This window comes from Macrotis lagotis, chromosome 5 (assembly GCF_037893015.1).
Source record: "Macrotis lagotis isolate mMagLag1 chromosome 5, bilby.v1.9.chrom.fasta, whole genome shotgun sequence".
Taxonomy (NCBI): Eukaryota; Metazoa; Chordata; class Mammalia; order Peramelemorphia; family Peramelidae; genus Macrotis; species Macrotis lagotis.
Window position 1 is genome coordinate 64,437,110 of NC_133662.1, and position 17,696 is coordinate 64,454,805.

The window sequence follows — 17,696 nt, forward strand, 5'->3', positions numbered from 1 at the left end:
AATAGTTATTTTAGAGGAAAAATAGATAAACAGATAGATATACCTTCTAGTTCCTGCTCTTGTTTCAATAACCTAATCAATCCTACCACATCTTCAGGAAGGGTCATCTCAATTGACTGCTTGATCATTCTATTTGCCATCCTTATGAATTCCCAGGTCAAAATAATCTTCACTGGCCACCACTTTCCTATATATGGAGTGTCCCAAAAGTCTTATTGCAGTTTTCCCTGCCTTGGAAGGCGCTTTCCTCAGTATGTGCCAGAAGCCTTTTCATTCCAAAAGATACTTTCACCCAAGCAGCTCGTTTTTCTGATTTTTTGGTTTCTCCTGGAGGCCCTGTTTGAATGAGGATATGTTAAGTTAGATATGTTTGCTTCTTTTTTTTCTCTACCCAAACTTAATTTCTTACCTTACCTTTTGAATTTCTTTCTCTAACATGCTTGAAGATCATCTCTCGCTCTTCACTTTTTACAATTTTCTTTTGGTTTGCCTTTTTCAGAACAGAATGTAAGATCCTTTTCTTTTTTTTCTTCTATTTTTATCCTCTGAACTTAATATGGTGCCTTATACATAATTGCAACTTAACACATATTTATTGACTATATGCATAAAAAGAGAAAAATAACCTTGAATCTCTGTGCACGCTACGCACAAATATTCACAATCACTTCTCTGAGGGGAATGGGACATAAAGCATCTGTAACAGTGAAAAGTCATCAAAACATAGTAGCAACTTAGTAAAGAACCAGAAGGTAGCAGCAAAGTAGAGAAAACAGCTCAGCAGATTGTGCCAGATACTTGTAGCTTAGTGGAAAAGGAAGTATAGTAGATGTTGTCACTAGAAAAAAAAAAAAAACCAACAAACTATGGAGTCTAAATGCAGAGCAAAGCATACTATTTCACTTAAAGAAAAACCCTTTTTATGTTTTTCCTTTCATTTTTTCTTTCTTTTTTCCTTTCATTCTAATTCCTCTTTCACAGCATGGCAAATATGGAAATATATTGAACACAATTGTACATGTACAACTTTTACCAGACTATTTGCCCCCATGGGGGAGGGGGAAAGAAATGAGAGTTGTAGAAAAATATGGAACTCATAAATATGCAAATGGGTGAATATAGAAAAATTACTTTTGTATGTAATTGGAAAAATAAAATAAAATTTCAATTGAAAAAGATGAATGGATTTAAATAATAAGGTGTTTTAAGTGAAATCAAGAAGGAAGATAGAGCAGAAGATTCTGGGTGACTTGGGACAGGAGTGACATGGTGGGTGGAAGAAAATAGAAATGGTAAGATATGAAGACAAGTTCTTACTACTTAAAATATTGCCAAGATCTGTCCTGGGAAAAAAGTCAGAAATGACTAGAATTTACAAGTCAAAACTTTTATATTTCTATACATTTGATCCCAATTTTTCTTTCCCAAGTCTTTGAATATTACCCCCTTTCCACTTATAATCCTATAAAAATGTCTCATTTCTCTCTTCTTCACTCACAATACTTTAACTCTTATATTAGTTCTTTGCTTTTGTTGTTTCCTTTCCCTGAAATATATTCCCTGTTTATCTCTATCACTTAGACTCCCTCTTTTTCCTTAAGATGCAGATCAGCACTGTCTTTTTCATGAAACTTTTCCTGATGCCCCCATTTTCAAGCCCCTTCCTTCCCAAACTACCCTGAATTTAATTGCTGTCTATATGATTATATTTATTGCCTTTATGTTGTTCAGTCTTATATGGTTTTTTTCCAACTATTAAAATATAGGGATTGTTTATTTTTTTCCCCATTTGTATCCCCTGGTACCTAGCATGATTCCTATTTTAATAGTAAGTATTTAATAAATACTTGCTGACTATTTGATTGATTGACATACATGTTGACTAAATACTGGATAACTATCTTTGGCAATTTAACTTATTTGTTGGCAGAGTGCATTTAAAATGCAGAGGGTATGAGTTTGAGTCTTCTGTAGAGAAAGTTGATAATGATTGTTTCTACTGCTATTTGATGAAATTGCATCTCTAACTCTAACAAAAAAAAAGAAAAAAAGGGACATGACCAGTTCAGATAAGGGAAACCTATTAGCAAAAAACTGAAAAGTCAGGTACTCCTGAGGGTGATGGCCCAGGAGTATAGTCTTTCTTTTGCCCTCCTTCATTTACCAGTGAAAGAAAAAACACACACACACACACACACACACAAACACAAACACAAACACATACAAATACAAACACTCAAAAACAGACACACCCAACCCCCAAAAAACTCAAGCATTTAAATTAAAATATATGTATGATTTTCTCCTCAAGTGGATTTTTCTCTTTTGACTCAAGTAAATAGAGTTGAACCTTAGCAATAAAAATTTGGTGAAGTAATTTTAATTCATTCTGAGGTAAATTCACTCAAAATTTCTAATTTAATTCTGAGATACAATAGTTAAAAAGGGAAAAACAGTCAAAAGTGGGAATGTGATTGATTCAATTCAAGAAGAATTTTTGAAGTGACTCTGAGGTGCCCATTTCTAAGTTAGAGCTAGGATGGCAGGACCAAAAAAAAAAGTTACTAATCTTAATGAATATATTTTACTGGATGGGAAATAGAATGCATACAAATCCATACATATGTAAAACATAAAAATAAAAAAAGTATCCCTGAATTGGGAACAGTAGATACTAAGGGAATCTGGAGGTCTTTATAGGAGGTGAAGCTTGAAGGAAGTTAGGAATTCTAAGTAGAGTTGAAGGAGGGAAGAGCTCTGGGTATGTGGGTTGGAGTGGGGTGAGGAGAGTGTCTTTATGAGGTGGACAATAGGTTGTTCTATATGGGAAGAGCAGATTGGCTGTTTGCAATCAATAATGATAATTAGGTATTGAAGGGATTTTTTTTGTTCAACCCTCTCATTTTATGGGTAAGGGAGGAAACAATGGATAACAGATACTTAACAAGTAACAAAGGCTGTATTTGAACTCAAGTTTCTGATTTTAGATGCAGTGACTTTTCTACTGCATCGTTCTGAGTACAACATTGATTAATCTAGGTCAGGGGGTGAAACAGACCTATGGATTTCATATGACTCACAACAATTGGAAGTATGATATGTACCAGATTAAAGTATAATTGTATGAAGTATAGCAAAGTATAATAACAAAATAAATTAAAATGCAAAAATGTAGACAATATTACATTTTTAAATTAAAAAATATTCAGCCTTCAAGGATTATTATGTATGATTTATGACTCTCCCTTTATTTTCAAGTTTTATCCCACTGATCTAGATCATTATTAAAATGGTAGAGAATTCATAAACTATAGGTATGCCACTCATTGGATTTGTTCTTCTGTTAGAAGCCAAAATTCAAATCAAAATTATAAATGTGTAGTTTTTATAGGATTTTTTTCTGAACCTGAAGAAAGCATTCTCCTATTGATACCTTCTTTTATAAGGGTATTAAAATTTTAAGGCAGTATTATTTTAAAAAGGAAAATGAATATGGTTCACCTGCCATCTTATTTAAAGTGGGTACAAAGGACAACTCAATTTTAATTCTGCCAAATCATAGACATACTACATCACACAGAATTCATAGCCATATGGTCTTTAAACTTTAAACAGCTATGAAATAATGTAGGACTTGTGGGTCTTGATGTATTTGGCCACCTGTCATCCCCACAGGCTCTTTTTCTTTTATCCATAAACATCACTTGAATCACTTCTATCTTGGGACTGGGAGCGAGGGGACACAACCTCCTTCGATATAACTATTCCTTCAAGATTTTGTCATGTTTTACAGAAGTTTGTAGGTATAGAAATATGGAAAAGAGGAAAATTAATATTATCACTGAAAGGGACATTCATTGTGACAGAGCACCTTGCCCAAGATCATTCTGGTACTAAGCAACAGAGCCATAATTCATTCCTATTTTTTTATGAATCCATATTTTTCCATACTGCTCCCTGAGAATGGGCAGCGAGCACCACAGATGTCTTCTAAGAGTAGCTAGAGGTAAGATCTTAAGATAAACACTATTATGGGAGTAGTTGGTGGAGTGCTGCTATTCTATATTGTTCCTCTTTAGCACTCCACCAACTACTCCCATAACAGTTATTCTTATGTTATCCTTATGTTATTCCTCTAAGAGGAATAATGAGAACAGTTATTCCTCTAAGTTCTGAGCTCCTATTGGTTTCCTAAAATTCTTAAAATTTCCTGTTTATGTTTTGAGCATTGTAAATTGTGTGCTTGTAAGGAGGTTTGATGACTAAATTCTGCTGAAAGGGGAATACTAGACACTGAAAGTTTCAATCATCTCTATAAGAAATAAAAGGTCTTCCAAATATTCCCAGCACATTAGTGCCAGGAACGTTCTTCTGATACAAGCATTACTGAATTAAAGAATACTAAAAAAATTTCTTAAGAATTTATTTAGGATGTCACATCTATTTCTTGACATTTCTGGATTTTAAGGGTTATATGTTAAACTCAGCATTAAATTAATTATTTTTAAAATAAATCTATATGAATCCAGTGAAATAACTTGCAAGTGGGAAGACATTAATTAATGGAAAGTTCTTAACAAATCATATTTTTTAATAAATAGAAATTTTAGGATTATAAAATCATAATATTAAGGCCTGAAGTTATCTCAGAAACCGTGGAGTTCAACGTTCTTATTTCATTGGTTGAAAATAGAGATCTAGGCAGGTCCAGTAACTTGTTCAAGATAACAAAATTAACAAATTTTGCTTCTGATCAAAAGATTCAAAATTTTGATTTAAAAGAAGTCTATTTTTATCAAATGCATCATAGTACCTAATAACTTGCTATTCCAGGTAACACCTATTATTCAAGCAAGGTACTTTCCTTATTATATTCTGGTTTATGTCTTTTAATTGTTGCATTAATTTTGAAGTAGCTGTTTTATTAAAATTATAGTTGCTTGAATAGAATGAGGTTTATAAGATCACTTAAATTCTACAAATTGCTCAACAAAATGCTTCGTAACTAATGGAAATTGATTTCTAATAGGTCTATTGATTATGAACAAATAAATAATATTTATGGTAGCCTGTTATATGCAAATAACAATTCATTAAAATTAGTAATACCTAGATCAGACACTCTAACTGTGAATTTCACAGAGTTCTATTCTGGATTCTCTTCTCATTCTATACCACTTGGTGATCTCATCAACTGCCATTGGTTTAAATTTCCAACTTTGTAATGATGATTCTCAAATCTATCTATTTTACCCCAAATACCCTGATGGCTTCCAATCTCATATCTCCTTTTGGAAGATTTTCAGACATCTCAAACTTATTTAAAATAAATATGTACAAAATAGAACTTTTATCTTTCTCCTTAGAAGCTTTCCTCATTCCCAGCTACTTTTTTTTTCTTTTTGTTCAGAAGGTGCACAATTGTCCTAGTCCCTCAGGCTCACAACCTAGAATTACCCTGTGCTGCTCATTATCTCTAACTTCATATAGTTGTCTAATCTGTTGTCAGGGCAAGTTGAGTTCCAATATCTCTGTCTTTCTTTATTCTGATATTGTCACTACTCTCATGCAGACCCTCCCCCTCACAGCTATAATATTGCAATAGCTTGCTAGTAGATCAACTGGTCTAAATGTCTCCTTACTCCAATTATCAAATATTCAGCTACCAAAATGATTTTCCATAACTGGTTTGAGTATCTCATTCACCTTCTTAAAAAAAAATCTGATGACCCCTTTAAATTAAAATTCCTATGCTTGGCATTCAAAGCTCTTCATAACTTAGACTTCTCCTATCTTTCCATCCTTTTTTCATCTTACTCCCCAGTACATGCTCTTTGATCCAGTGACACTGGCCACTTGGGTGTAACATGAACAAATATTCCATCTTGGTTCTAGGCATTTTCTCCGGCTGTCCCCCATGACTGTAATGCTCCCCTCTCAACATTGACTAATGATTTTCTTGACTTTTTAAATTTCCAAATAAAATCCCATCTTTTATAGGAAATCTTTCCTAATTCTTCTTAATTCTAATATCTTCCCCTTAATTATTTCCTTTTTGATCCATATATAAATTTGTTTGCATGTGGTCTCATGAAACAGAGTGCAAACTACTTAATGGAAGTAGTTGTCTTTTATCTTTTTTTTATATCCCCAGAGTGCCTGATACATAGTAGACACTTTTTTTTGCAAGGCTGTAGGGTTAAGTGACTTGTCCAAGGTTGCACAGCTAAGTAATTATTTAGTGTCTAAGGCTAGATTTGAACTCAAGTTGTCCTTACCCCAGGGGCAGTACTCTATCCACTGTGTCTCCTCATTGACCCATAATAGACACTTTGTTTGAATGATTGATTGATTGAGGAGTTGCTTGCAAGATATTGAATAAATCATTTAACTTCTCTAGGCTTCAGTTTTTTTCTCTTATGATTAAGGGATTCAAATACATGGCTCTTCCCATTTCAAATCTATGATTCTATGAACTTTAAAAAAAAGTACCAAAAATCAGCATCTTTTTCTGTCATGGACTCAAGTTCATTATGTTTCCTTGCTTGGATTTTAACTCTACATTGAACATGATGTTACTTTAATCTGCATGATACCTTAAGTTTACTTAAATATTTTTTGACTCATATTGGGGAAAGTGATATAATTCATCAGGAAATATGACATCTGTTATACTATCATCAGGATTTTGAATTCAGGATGGAAATATTGTTGATGGGATTTGTTGTAACCAGATAAGGAAAGGACTTTGGGCCCCTGAAAGAATGAATTTGCATGTTCTCTGGAAATTATTATAAACTATAGCAAAGTAAACAGGTTAAAAAACTTTTCCTTCCAAAGGGTCAACAAGTATTTTATGAATGGCTGAATAACAAAAGGTTAGGTGCCATTGCTTGGTAGATAGAGACAAACGTAGAAATGAAGAGGAATCAAGATAGTCAGGGAAAGCTGACTAGGCCAGAGAGAGACAACTGGCCTTGAGCAGAGGGCCAGTCCAGGTTTTATAGCCTTGCTCCTTATCTGGACACTGAGGGCAAAAAGGGAAATTCTCCCCCCCCACCCCTATGTGACTGAAATCGCGTGGATAGCTGAAGGCTGGGGTTTAGGAAGGTTGGGATGAGGAGACAGGATATGAATTTTACATTAAATAATGAAACATTAAGAGTCAATTTAATTTCTAGAGCAGAGAACCTTCCACACCCTTAACAAGATTCCCAGATTTTAAAAGCAATAAAAATTAAACTTTCTCCATTCATAATTCTCTGCAACAAAAGTATTACTAACTCTGCATTCTAGGGTGATGAATACATTTTGTCTTATGGATTTCTGCAAACTGTAAGGGTTTGCAAACTATTTCTTCTCTAAATGTTCCAACCACCCTACTGTCTTATAAAGTAATCTACACATAGTAGATTCTTAAAAAAAATATCTGCTGAGTCAAATCAAACCCTGAGAAAGCTGAAAAGCACCCGGGATGCCACTAAGAATAAAATAATAGTTGTTCTGCATTTGACCTCTTGATCACATCAGGGAGCAATTCATTTTGTGAAAAAAAAGATTGGTTCTGTTGAAGGAGAAGGGAAAGAAATCTTATACACAGTGAGAGCCTCCAAAACAGAGTAAATTGAAATCAGTGCATAGAAACTTAATCCATTGTCACAGTTCTAACATGTTTATAATTTAATATATCTTAAACTCTACTATAACAAGTAAGATAGTTTTCTATGCAAAGATCTCTATCTGCACCTTCCCATGCAAGATTAATTTAGCCTTCCTTGTCATGTATTGGAAAGAGAATGAATTTCCTTCAGTTTAATTCATAAAACCATAATGATGCTTTGAGAATTGATTGAAATCCTATGGTTTAACATTAAGGATCTATCTCCACTGTGCTCTTTTCCCTAATGTTGCTCACAAGACCTTGGATTCAACTCAGTTAAGCAGTTTAGACACTTAGCTTGTGAACCACTGGAAAATTCTAAAAGACCAGGCTAGTGTGGAATGAAGTGCAGCTAGATAGAACAGTGACTAAAATGCCCAGCCTTGAGTTCAAGGCTTCTTTGTGAGTTCAAATCTGACTCAGATGCTTTTCTATCTGTGTGAGTTGAGCAAGTAAATAAATCCTGCTTGTTTCAGTTTTCTCATCTGAAAAATGAGAAAAAATGGCAAAACACTCCAGTATCTTCGGCAAAAAAAATCTCAAATGGGGTCACAAAGAATCAGACATGTAAGAACAACAAAAACAACAGTGTGGAAAGATGAGTGAAACACTCATTAAATCCATGATATGCTAAGCACTGGAATTACAAATAGAAAAGCAAGATTGAACCTGCCTTAGAGTTCACATTCTAATGGTTGGAGGCAATGTATGTGGAAGGTTTCAGCTACAGATCAGATAGGTCCTTGGGGTGCAGTGCAATCATCAGGGAAGAGTAAGACTCTCTAAATAATGATCATATGACTAAGAGGCAGCATCATACATGACTCCAATCTTCAAATGGAGTAGTTCTAATTGTGGAACAGCAGATTTAAATATAGTATCTTCAACTATAAAGTTGGAAAGGACCATAGAGGTCTTATAGTCCTACTTTCTAATCTGAAAGAAAAAATTGACAGAATCAGTCAATTAGCATTCATTTATTTATTAAAGTTATGTGATTTTATTTTTTCCAATTAATTTCCATTCAAGGATGGTTTTCAACATTTGTCTTTTTGTAAAATTGCTCTGAAGAATGGTTGAATCAATTCACAACTCTATCATCAATGCATTATCAATAAGTGTAAATGAATGTGCTAAGCACTGAGGATATAAAGAAAAGAAATAAATTCCCATTTTTTCCTTCAATTTTTGTAAGGGAATGGGGTTAATTGACTCATGCAAGGACACAGCTAGGTAATTATTAAGTGTCTGAGACCAGATTTGAATTCAGGTACTCCTGACTCCAGGGCTGGTGGTCTATCTACTGCATCACTGAGTTGCCCCTAAATAGTCCCTTTTTGAACCATTAATATTCTATCAGAGGAGATAAAATTAAAAAAGCGTGTGTTTGAATAATAGATATGCACAGACATTCATGTATGTGTACATATGCACAAACAGATAATACAGCTATATAAATATATACATAGATATGTATATACATACATACATATATATGTATAGACATACATAGATAGATGTGCAAAATAAACAAAAAATTAATTTGAGGGGAAAGGTACCAGAAGCTGGAAGATCAGAAAAGTTTTTATTAAAAAGTTAGTGTTTAAGGTAAGCTTTTAAGGAAATTGGAGATTCCAGGAGTGAGATATGAGGAATCCATTTAAGCTAAGGCATGGAATTTGATGTGGGAAGAACAAGAAAAAAATGTCAATTAATCTGTCTTGGAAAGTTTGGAAAGACAATTGTTACAAGGTGACAATTTATGAAGGGCTTAAATTTCCAAATAGATAAGTTTATATTGGATTGTAGAGCCAATAGAGAGCCAATGAAATTTATTAAGTGAAGGACAGACAGGGTCAGAAAATGACTTTAGTAGTTATGTGAAGGATGTCTTGGAAAAGGAAGAGATTTGAGTTAAGGAGGCCAGTGAGGAGGATGTTGCAAAAGCTCAAAGTATAGGTGATGAAGAGTTGAAACAAAAATGTCAGAGATCAGGATTGCTATACATGCAATTTTTACTTCAGCAAGGGCTTAATATCTTCTGCTCCAAACTTTTTCCTCGTCTGTTTGCATCTCTCTATTTCAGATGTGTTTCTTATAAACAAAATATCATAGGATTCTAGTTTTTAATTCACTCTGCTCTCTGCTTTTGTTTTAGGGGAGAGTTCAACCCATTAACATTCACAGTTATGAATTCTAACTCTTTATTTTCCTACATCTTATTTTTCCCCATTTTTAATTTTCTTTCTCCTTTCACTTAACCATCCTTACCAGTATTTTGCTTTTGATCATTACCTTCTTCAATTGCACTCCCTTCAGTCTGTTCCCTCTTTTTCTTTCCCTTTCTCCCTCCTACTTCTGCTATACCTTCTGTCCTCCCCTTTTCTCTTTTCTTTCCCCCTTTCCCTCCTATTTCCCCGTATGATAAGATAGATTTCTAAATCTATGCTATTCCCTCCTTGTACTAAGTCTGATGAGTAAGATTCAATTAGTGCTCACCCCCTCTCCTTTTCCACCCTCTATTGTAATTGCATCTTTGTGCCTCTTCATGCAATATTAGTTATTCTATATCCTATTTCTCCCAATCAATTCTTTTTTATACCTTAATTGTTTTTTAATATCACCACAACAAAATATACTTATCTCCATACTTCTAAATATACTCCTAATTGTCCTAATAAGAAAAATCAATTATCAAGAGTTGCAACTATTATCTCCTCATGTAGGGATGTTACACTTTAAATATGTTGGATAACTTTTTTTCCTTTCTTTTTTTTAACCCTTTCATACATCTCTTGAATATTGCATTTGAAGATAAAATTTTCTGTTCAGTTTTGGTCTTTTTATCAAGAAAGTTTGAAAGTAGCCTATTTCATTGAATGTCTATCTTTTTCCCTGAAAGAGTATGCTCATTTTTTCTGGTACTTGACTTACTTGTCGTTGTAATCTAAGCTCCTTTGCCTTCCTAAGTATCATATTCCACATCATTTGATTCTTTAAAACGACTAAGTTCTGTGTGATCTGGGCTACGACTTCTTAGTATCTGAATTTTTCTTTCTGGTTACTTGCAGTAATTTCTCCTTGAGTTGATAATTCTGGAATTTGGCCACAATATTCCTTGGAGTTTTCATTTTGGGATCTCGTTCAAGAGGTGACTGATAAATTCTTTCAAGAACTCTTTTAACTTCTTTATTAGGGAAGTTTTCCTTTATAATTTCCTGAAAGGTATTGTTCAGGCTCTTTTTTTTTGATTATGTCTTTCAAGTAGTCCAATAATTCTTAAATAACTTCTTCTGGATCTATTTTCTAGGATACTTGTTTTATCCTATGAGATATTTTACATTTATTCTTTTCATTATTTTTTCAGTCCTTTAATATTTTTGGGAAGTGTGGGGGTGACTGCTCTTAGTATCCTATAGAGTTTTTAGATTCCACTTACTCAATTCTAATTTTTAAAGATTTACTTTCTTTGTTTAACTTTTGTATCTCCTTTTCCATTAGGCTAATTCTTTTTTTAAAAGGAGTTGTTTCCTTCAGTGAATTATTATATTTCCTTTAGCCAATTCTATTTTAGGAAATTGTTTTTTCCACCAATTTTTGTGCTTCCTTTTCCAATTTTTCATAATACTCCCACACAACTCTCATTTCTTTTCCCCAATTTTTAAACTGTCATTCTTAATTGTAAAAATCCTTTCTGACTTCTTCCAGAAGGATATTTTGAACTTGAGATCAGTTCATGATCCCCTTTAATGCTTCACAGGTAGGCCTTTTTGCTATTTCTTACTTCTTATGAAATGACATTTTAATCTTCCCATGTAACTGTAATAACTTTTGAGATATAGAGTATATAGAGTAGCGATGTTACTGGAAAAAAGGGTTTATATGGTTTTATAGTCCTTTGAACAAAATTCCAAATTGCTTTACAGAATGGTTGGATCAGTTCACAATATACAAATAGTATTCTAATATCTCATTTTCCCCCACATCCCCTACAACATTAATCATTTTTTGTCATAATTGTCAATCTTGATAACACTGTGGCTGTGCATCAGAGTTGGTTCTACTTAAATTTTTCTAATTAATTTAAAGATTTAGTATTTCAGACATCTTTTCATATGATGATAGCTTTAATTTTATCTAAAAATTATCTTTTCATATCTTTTGCTCATTTTCTTCTTATTTTAAATTTGAGTTCTTTTCCTGAGACACAGGGAAAATGTCCCAAGCTTCATGGACTAGGAGCCAGGGGTCTGGTCATTGACCTTCACTGAGGCATCAGGTGATGGCAGTGTGGACACTGAGATGGAGTTGCTCATATTAGTGGAACATGTTGAATCAGGGTTCTAGGCTCAAAATTTGCCTTCTGCACTGGTGCTGGAGGATTCACAGTTGACTTGCTATACTGAGCCAGGACTAAGGAATCTTTGTTGCTGATTTGTTCTGTGGCTAAGAGATTCCCACTGGTTTGCCTGCATCTGCCTGCAGTGGGCTATGTTCCCATCTTACCCAGGTGAGAAAAATCTTTCCCAACGCTCTTCTAAGTTATCTTAAACCGGGTGTTTCATTCTGTCTTTTGTGGGTTCTTTTGCTTCAGAATCTGTTTAGAGGCTTGATTTCATATTGTTTCTGAGGGAAACTGGGGAAAGCTCAGGAACCTTCCTGGCTTCTCTCCACCATTTTGGCTCCATTCCCAGAATATTTTTATTAGATAGTTTCTAGGATATAGCAAATGAATATTCTATTTAGGGAAGGGGTATCCAAACTTTTACCTCCCCTGGACTACACCAACCAACAAAAACCCTTCAAGATTCCACATACAGTACCCCTTCCTTAGTAGAATGCAACCTACACAACTAAGAAACACAACACCAGATATGTCAATGGGACCATCTTGAATGAACTCAGAGGACTGCTGAGATTAGACATATCTGATTTAGAGGATTCCTATTTCTATTAGGAAATATATATATAGGTTCTATTTGGGAGTTTCTGTCCTTGGTAAGCAGTCTTTCAATAGTTAGATACCCTTCCTGGAGTTTTTAAAATCTCATTGTATCACAGATCGTAAATAAGCATATCCTTTGCACCTTATTCTGTGCCTTATTTTAGAATGGAACAAAAATTTTATCTTGAGTTATATCATTATTTGTGTATATATATCCTTTCTTCCCCTTTAGGAGTTATTTGACAGAAAAGGCCGTATTTTAGGCACTTGTCTATAGAACAATACCTAATTCTTTACCTAGACTTCCAATAAAGAGTGATTCAGTCAGTCAATAAACAAGCAGTTAATAAATGCTTCCTATATACTATAATGTAAGTAAAAGAAAAGACCCTTGACCTCAAATAGGTTATATTCTAAAGAGGGAAGAAAACTTATAAAATGAAACTGAAAAAGGGTGGGAGTGGAGAACATATTGGATATAATGGAGAAATCCTGAGTTTATACTAAAGAGAAATGGAGAGATAGATGGTCTTAAGTGGAAGTTCTGGGAGGAGTAAGGGTGATAGAGACAGAACATACATGGGAAGCATGAGTTCCAGGGCTGAAATGATCTTCCAGAATGTACAGGTTTCTGCAGCAGGATGGAAAAATTGAAGCAGTCCAAAACCTAACTACTGGGACACCAAAAGTCATTCTTTCCTTACTTTATGCTACTATATTGAAGAAGATTAATTGCATCAGAATAATTTCAAAGACCAGAGGAAGGAGAAAGCTGAGAGAATAAGAGGAAAAGAAAGATAATTTGTAACTGGTTGTCATTTTAACTTCTACATGGTGGAATACAACTCTTGAAAAGAGCTTGAGTGGTTTTTTTTTAAGTTTTTAGAAAACACAAGTATTAAGTTCTTTTTACCACACCGTGAAATTTTATAGCAATTCAAACAGAAACTCTCTCTGGCTTCACATGACTGAACATTTGATTAAAATTATAGAAACCAAGCTACCAGGCAAACCCTTTTCAGCTCCATATGGTACATCTGCTGCTGTAAGCTCTTAAGGGGCAAAATTGAAATGTCATGCTCTGGGAAAAGTACAAACTATATAAAATTTTAGTGATTAACAACATGATGGAAAGCATGATAGGTGTGAGTAAAGTAATCTGGTATTCTTTGGCTTAATTTGTGAAGGGTTTCATTTGGGCAGGAGGTTGTAAAGTTTTTAATGGTTAGTTCACTGGTTTTAAAATAAAAAGATATTCATACTATTCAGGAGTAGGTCCTATATTATAATGAGTTGAAGAAAAAAGAACTTTAGAACTATTTTCATAAATATTGGGAAGAGAGTAAAATGAAGGAATTAGAGCTATAAAATAACTTTTGTCAAATGTAAAATGAGAAATATGCTTGGTAAGATTTAGAGGGAAACAAATATAAGATATTAGTATCTTGAGAGAGAAGAACTGAATGCCTTAATCCTTAATTTGAGAACTAAGCTACATATATTAATAGAGATATTCATGGGAAGCAAGAATATATGAAACATTACTGTTAAGGATTTACCTAATACAAGAAAAGCCACTGACAGTGACAGGTATTGATGGAAACATGCAAGAGTAATTTATATAGTTGTATATAAATATACAAATGAATAAAGGAAAAAACTCAACTGGTTCATTAGGAAAACTGTTTTCCAAAATCAAATTAATTGGAAATAATACTTTAAAATGAAGTAGCTACTTGCTTAGTAATATACTTTACCAACAGGGTAAATAAACAACAAAACTTCATGACTTTTTATCCAATGTTAATCTTGGCAGATTTAGACTGTGGCTAGATATACAGCTCTAAGGCATCAAAATTGTGTTAATATTATTAATTTTTTCTGATGTTCTAATGCACTAGTTTTAGCATCTAAGTAATGAATCAATTTACTTTTAACATCTATGAATGTTACTATTGGTGACTGTGCACCTCCATTTCTAGTAACTTCCATATACATTGTTAAATATAAAATCTTCACAATATATTTGTGGATAAAGTTAGAGTGAGAAGTTCTTAGTAATTTTTGTTAAAGAAATCTTTTTATCTTTGGTTATTTGTATGGGAACAGTACATTCCAAATATAATGTTATATTACTTTATCAAAACAAACAAACAGATGTTGAAAAAAACATTCTATAAACACTGGGGCCATCAGAAAAGAAGAATGAATTAGGAGAAAGTGATTAAATAAACACAGATTTAGACCTGAAAAAGAAGTTTAAAGGTCATAATATCCAAAATGAGGCATTATTCTGAAAATCTATTCACCTACTCAGAGGATTCTTTTACTTCTTTCCTAGTAAAAAATATAGACTGATTTTGAAAAAAAAATACCTTCTAAGTAGTCCTAGATTTTAAATTCTCTGTAAAGTAGTAATTACCAAAACAATCTGGTTGTGGATGTGAAGTAGAATATTAAGTGTAATAAATCAGGTTTACAAAGTGTAGACAAATATGATCAGTTATCTATTATTTGATAATCTCAAAGATCTGAGCTTTGGGGAGCAAGAAATTATTGTTCACAAAAACCAAACCAAAACTAAACAAATCAAAAACTTCTCAGAACATTAGAAAGTAGTAAGGCAAAACATAGGCAAAGACCAGCATCCCACACTATATACTAAGGTAAGGTTAAAATGGGTATATTTTTCAGGCATAAAGGTTGATGTTATAAGCGAATTAAAGGAAGAGGCAAAAATTCACTCTATACAAAAGAAAGTTTATGACAAAAGAAGAGATAGCGAGGACCCTGGGAGATACAATGATTGATTTTGGTTACATGAAATTAAAAATGTTTTGTACAATAAAAAACAATGTGGTAAAAATTAGAAGGAAAATAGCAAATTGGAAGTTTTTTGCAGCAAATTTCTTGGGTAAAGGCCTTATTTCTCAAATATATAGGGAACTGAGCTAAATTTAGCAAAATAAGTACTATTTCCTAATTAGTAAATTACATTCACTAAATTATTGCAATCATATGATAACACAGTTTCCAGAGGAAGAAATCACAAAATTATCAATAGTTGTATGACATTTTTCATAATTAGAACAATGTATGTTTAAAAAGCTCTGGTGTATTAATTAATAAATACTTAATAGACAGACTCATATGAAAGGAAAAAATGAGACATTCTCTAAGATATATGGAAAAATAACAATAGTGATGCACTCTTGTTGGAGTTGTGAACTGGTCTAAGCATTCTTGAGAATAATATGGAACAATGTCCCAAGGGCTAGACACCCTTTGATTCAGTTTTGCTGCTGTATTCCAAGGAGATAAAAGAAAAAGAAAATAGACACACACACACACACACAAACATATATATATATATATATATATATATATATATATATATATATATATATATATATTTCTATTGAGGGGAAGTCTATAAATTGAGGAATGACTGAGTATGATATAATACTGTATTTCCCCATGGATGAAACACACCCCTTTTGAAAAATTTGGGGTCTAAAAAATGGGAGCATCTCATACAGTGGTTGCAGATTTTTTTTACTTGCATTTCCTAATTTATCACACTTGTCTTTGTGCTCATTTTTTCACATTTCTTACCAGTATGTTAGGGTTTGTTTTGCCATGTTCTACCCAGAAATGACACAAAAAAGATTTTTGTATAGTGCTGAATTCGAGTTAAAAGTGATCCAATTTCCAAAAGTGAATGGAAATAGTGTTGCTGAATGTCAGTTCAGACCTCCTCCAACTGAGAAGACAATCTGAGACTGGATAGGGGAAGAAGAAACCCAACTGAAAATGCCCCAGGAGAAGGCCATGAGAGGCAGGTCAGCCAAATTACCTGATTTAGAATGGGATTGAAGAGATGGATTGAAGAGCAAAGGGCCCTTGGAATTCCTGTGTCCAGAAAGATGGTTCAACAGAAGGCCAGAAGCATTGATGATGAAAAAGTCGTGACTGATTTCAAAGGAGGACACAATTGGTGCTTCAGGTTCATGAAACAGAATTGACTAAGCATGAATCCTTGCACCAGACTTGCCTAGGGAGTGTTTATGGTCAACCACAGACTAGAGCACAGGCAGAACAGTTGGAGCCTCTCTTAAGACAGTTATTAATCATCAAACACAGATGAGAAAAGCTAATGGATGGGAGTTTTGACAGTGATAAGGATCTGTATGAATTTTATGATAAATAAAATGAACTCAATCATTTTATGCAATACATTTTTTTTTCAAATTTCAGCTCCCCAAATTAAGGTACATCTTATACATGGGGAAATATGATCTATATTGAGACAATATTATTATGTTGTAAGAAATGATGAAAGGGATGGTTTTAGGAGAAAAAGCAGGAAATACAAGTTAAAAAAATGAACTGATTCAAAAAGAAGTCAACAGGACCAGAACATTTTCCACATGAACTCTGAAAGACTTAGCTACTTGGATCAATATAATGATTGACAGCAATGTTAAAGGAACAATAATGAAAATACTAACTACTTCTGGAGAGAGAGTTGAACTTTGTATACTAAGATTAAAGCTTATATTGTTCCACTTTATAATGTTTCTGAATTTTTAAATATTTTGAATACGTATCTCGGAGTTTGTAGTCTTGTGTTACTACTTTTTTTTTTCCCCTGGAGGTGATTTGTGAATTCTTTGCATAATAATTTTATTTTCTATATTTAAAAGTTCTAGTCAATTCTATTTTATTATTTTCTTCACTAAAATGATAAGGATTTCTTTTGTCTTTTTTATATTTCTCTGAGAGATCTATGATCTTTAGGTTGTTTCTGGGCATTTTATCTTCGTATTCATAATAATTTTTAAAAATTTTATTTATTTATTTACACATTGCTACAATAGTCTTATTGCAGAAGTGAACATAATTCCCCCCCTCCCCAACAAAGATAGAGAAATTTCGTGAAAAATTGAGAGTAAAAAAATGCACTTCAGTCTGTGTTTGGATACCATCAGCTCTGTCTCTGGGATAGATCGTATTCTTTATCATAATTACTTAAGAGAAGTTACTTCAATATTTTCCCCACAATGTTAGCTATATTACCTACATCCTATT